The sequence below is a fragment of the Dromiciops gliroides genome, chromosome 3 (genome assembly GCF_019393635.1).
Source record: "Dromiciops gliroides isolate mDroGli1 chromosome 3, mDroGli1.pri, whole genome shotgun sequence".
NCBI classification, from domain to species: Eukaryota; Metazoa; Chordata; class Mammalia; order Microbiotheria; family Microbiotheriidae; genus Dromiciops; species Dromiciops gliroides.
The window spans coordinates 556210296-556215474 of NC_057863.1; the positions used below are offsets into that span (position 1 = coordinate 556210296).

General features: G+C 36.7%; 1 pseudogene; it reads left to right on the top strand.

Annotated features, from left to right (window-relative positions):
• Positions 1-1229: 1229 nt before the first annotated feature.
• On the top strand, positions 1230-4708 carry LOC122747942 (annotated as a pseudogene).
• The last annotated feature ends 471 nt before the right edge of the window (positions 4709-5179 follow it).

Consider the following 5179-nt stretch of genomic DNA (forward strand, 5'->3'; position numbering starts at 1 on the left):
TGGTCCCTTTCATCAGGAAACAATTTCCCTCCAATTTCCATTGAATTCCTATTGGTTCACCAAAATCTTCTAGCCTGTCTTCATTGGTTCATTCTGCTACCTCAGACACACTCTTATCTAATAACAATGCCTCTAGCTTTGAAATGTTACATCCAAAGTTTTTCTTAATCATTTAGCTAAACAATTTTTCCTTCCACAAATCAAAGAAGAGATGAGGAAAAAATGAGTATAGCAGTGGCCTAATGCCATCAAAATATGAATAATTCCATAAGTCACCCCAAAGTTCAAAAAAGATAATTCTTTTCCTTACAGGCTTTTATAGTTGATTGCAACCTCCTCAGAGAGAGGATGGTTTGGTGGAGAGATCACTGGTCTTGGAGTTGAGGAAGATCCTGTTTTGAAACCCTGTCTCTGAAATTTACTACCCATTTGAGGATGAACAAATCACATCAACTATATGACTTCTCATGAAAGGCAGTTATGTAGCTCAGTGGATAGGGCACTGGGCCTGGAGTCAGGAGAAAGCCGAGTTCAAATCTGGCCTCAGATACTCACTAGCTACGTAAGTCATTTTATGCCCATGTGACTTAATCCACTAGAGAAAGAAAAGGTATCTTTGCCAAGAAAACCCTATATAGGATCAGAGAGTCAGACACAACTGAATGACAAAATCTCAGAGGTTCATTATGAAGTTTAAATTGTGTGTGTGTATACACATCCTTGTGTTAGTTCTGTTTTTCTTTAGCCACTTGGTAACTTCCATACATATTTCCCATGACCTGACAGCCCTAAAGACCAGGTAAAAATACATCTACTCAGTCACTTCATTAAAATTCTACATTAGGTTTTAACATGCTGTTCTGTGATTTGATTGATTCATTTACATAAAATAAATTTTAGTTCACTCTTTAAACTACTATTAGCCCTAAGTCATAATTATTGATAAATCTGTAGTCAGCTCTTCGTCACAACACACATACAATAGCTAATTAGTGGCAGAGATGGAATTTGTACTTGGTTCTGTCTTTTAATTTCTAATCCAGGGTTCTTCCTGCATACCTTTTTTTTTCAAGGAGGAGGAGAAGAAGGAAGAAGCAAAGGAGAAGAGGAGGAAGAAGAAAAGAAGGAGGAGAAGGAGGAGGAAGAAAAAGAAGAAGACAAGGAAGAGGCAGAAAAAAGGAAGAGGAAGAAGAGGAGGAAGAAAAAGAAACATTCTTTATGCACGTATTATGAACCCCAAGCCAGACACTAAAGAAGATACAAAGATGAGTATAACTCTTATCTATAGAAATGACAACAATAGTAGAGAAAGATACAATAACAACAAACAACAAGAACAACATGTAAGTAGTGATTTAAATTTGGCAGAGAGTTTTACATATGTAATGGGGCATTGAGAGATAACTTGAAAGCAGAGTAGTTATCACTGAATTATAAATCCCAAGATGCTGGTCAGTTCTAAAACTTCTATTACATTTCTCCTCAATACAAAATAGAATGTGGAAATATATCAAGAAAACTACTAAGAAAGTATTATGGACTTCAGGGAGGGAAATATTTCCAGTTGGGATTTTGTACAGATTATGTCTGTGTCTTTACACTGGCTGTTCTCTATGCTTGGAGGGCACTTCTCTGCCTCATATATCACTCTATTCTTTTAAGATGTTACTGAAGCAACACTTTCTACATGAAGTCTTTCATGACACCCTCCCTTCACTAATTGCTAGTGCCCTTCCTCCTTAGTTACATAATATTTCTCTTCGATATATTTGTTTCAATTTTTTATTTGCATATATTCATATGTATGTAGACACTATCTCCCCTGATAAAATAAAAACTCTTTGAGAATACAATTTTTTTCGGGCTTTGTATTTGAAGCACCTAGAACAGTGATGACCTCAACTAGGTACTTAATACATTCCTTTTGATTAATTGTTTGATTGGGGCTATCATAGAAGACTATGAAAGTTTAACAATTAGAATGACGCCACGTGCTGGAGACTTAACTGTAGGAAAGCTCCAACATGAGGACTCCAACATGGTCCTGAGGGCAGGACCATGAGTCTTTTCTTTAGTGTCAGGAAGTGATGTTTGATTGTGGGAGGAAGAAGGGGGAAGCTGGCCTGCTGGCTCACTCTCTTTCCTGAGGACTCTGGTGGAGAAGGGAGCTAGGAATGCTCTCTCCCTTTAACAGATAGATGAATCAGACCTTTCTCTATCTCTTTACCAAATTCTTATTCTCCTTAATAAATGCTTAAAAGTCTAAAAAATAAAAAGAGGGGGGGTATTATTTGAAATTGCATAATTGTATATTATATTCTGATCCAAGGTACATTCACATTTTTTGCAATCATTTATTATCCTCAATTTTTAAATCCATATGAGACTTGGATTATGGGAACTTATCATTTAAGACATTAATTTCCTTTATTCTGAGTTATCAGATGCCAGTTGGCCAAGATGCCATCCAATCACAAGAGGAATACATGTAAGAGCAGACATTGAACTGTCACATGAGGGGAGACATGCATGAAGTCAAGGTATGGCCGAGGGAACAGCTTTTGACAAATGTTGAGGTATGATTCTTTTGGTTTAATTTTGTATTTTCTTTTCCCCCACAATTTTGTACAGATGGCTGGAAGTATTCATCCCAGCCATCTCATCCTACACCTGACTTCTATGCCCCCTCCTATATGCCTGATGCCATGGACATCTCAATCCCATGCATCTGATTAAGTATGACTCAGTTTCCTCTAATATGTTCGGTGGCATGGACATATATTCCATGTACCTATTTTAAGCCTGGCATACTGCATGGGAAGTATATATTGCTCAAGTGTGGGAATGCTCATATCCCATCATTTCTCTGTTCATTTATGGTAACCCCCATAATTATCTCAAGTGTCATGATAAATACAGTGTTGGATTTGGCCTTGACATCTGTTACCAAATATATTAGATTTTTTAATTTCTCATAACGGCAGGAGGATAATTAGGCAGATGATGCAAAAAGTGATGACACAAAGATAAAAACTATATTTTAAAAATTAATATCACAGCAATTTTCTTCTCAATTTACCCTCCAGAAGGGGGGACTATAGTAATATTAAGTTTTAAAGAATGTTTCAATTTTTGTTTTATTATATGTTTCATGTGTAACAACTAAGATTCTTAATTCCCTTAGACATTTTTTTTTAGTGAGGCAATTGGGGTTAAGTGACTTGCCCAGGGTCACACAGGTAGTTAAGTATTAAGTGTCTGAGGCTGGATTTGAACTCAGGTACTCCTGACTCCAGGGCCAGTGCTCTATCCACTGCACCATCTAGCTATCCCCCTTAGACATGTTTTTGAGAGCTCTCATTGTTTGATTTGATTATTGACAAAGCTATTTTAAAGTTGTGTTAAGCTCAATTTTGTAAGAAATTTTCCTGGCATCCAGCATCCACACACCAACCCCTAAAAAGACCTCCATTCCATGACTACACCCAGAAGACATCTGAGAAAAGACTTTCAGAGACTTTAAATGAACAATTTGGTTTTGTTGTTTTTCTTTTTCCCTTCTGTTATTATATACACGATTTCTAACATGTATTCGCTGCAGAGGCCCTCCCTTTGTAAGACCAATGTCAAAGCACCAGATCATGAGGGACTGCCCCTCTGGACAAAACTTTCCTCTCTCCCTTTTCTATATTGTTATTAACATATTGTTACTTAGCATAGGTTATTATATTTTATTATTTTTGACTATTTCATCAAGGAAATGTCCCGTTTCTTGAAGAAACAAAGCGAGGACTGTAACTATTGGAATGATGCCACCTGCTGGAGACTTGCTATAGGAAAGCCCCAACATGAGGAGAGGGCCTCTGAGGGCAGGATCATGTGTCTTTTCTTTGGCATCAGGAAGTGACATTTGCTTGTGGGAGGAAGAAGGGGGAGGGTGGCGCACTGGTTGACTCTCTTTCCTGAGGACTCTGGTGGAAAAGGGAGCTAGGAATACTCTCTCCCTTTAATAGATAGATGAATCAGGCCTTTTTCTCTCTCTTTACCAAATTCTTATTCTCCTTAATAAATGCTTAAAAGTCTAACTCTTGCTGAAGCTTATAATTTATTAGCGACCACTCATTAGATATTTTAGACAGTATAGCTAGAATTTTGGCCCCTTACAAAAGAGTTGATCCTTCAACTGGATGTTGAAGGAAGAGCAAACATTAGATAGAAGAATCTGGGAGGAAAATCTTTGTGTAAAGCAGGAAGTGACTGTTCTGAAAGATAATAAGGTCCCCATCAGGTAGTTAAGTGGAAGCTGGATGAATACCTGTTAAGTACATTGGAAAAGGTTGGAAAAGTAATGTATGTAGAAGAGGGAGGAGTAGACAGAGAAGAAGGGGTGGACTCCAAGTGGGAGCAATGCAAGATGGTGGTGACCATAGGCTCAGACAATTTATGAAAACCTAATATACAGCCTTAAAATGGAGTGTGGACCTAAATATCCAGAAGGCCCCCATTTGTAAGATTTGTAACAAAAATTAATATGAATGGAGTAAATAGTTCTAATGGAGTGGTGGACCCAAGAGCCATATCCATGCTAGCAAAATGGCAGAATTCATATAGCATCAAAGTGGTTATGCAAGAACTTCAATGTATAATGATGTCTAATGAAAATATGAAGCTTCCTCAGTCACGTGAAGGACAATGTTATAGCAATTAATCAAAAATAAAATCTCCCCCCTTTATTCAGTTTTAAGTTATCTTCATTTTCCACAGTAGAAAATTTTCTAGATGCATCTTGTAGACCTCAAAGTACTGGAAAGGAAGTTCCCATTCAAAGGCAATTTATCTTAAGATACTATAAATGATAGTATTTTTTTCATTTGAAATATAAGTTGTGCTATAACAAAAAAAGAAAAAGTAATGCATGTAAAACTGTTAAAGTTCCTCAGGATGGAACTTAGCAAGGTTTTGTAGTTCCTCTATAAAGTATTTTTTTTTAATTTCTCCTCTACTTTATTCTTGGCTTATAGCCTTTTTTTCTTTCTTTAGAATTTTCCCCAATTTAAATGTAAGAAAAAATAAAACACATTTTTTCACATTGATTTTTAAAACTTTGTGTTCTAAATTTTCTTCCTCCCTCACTCCTCGACCCCCCCCTATAAAATCAAGCAATTCAATATAAGTCATA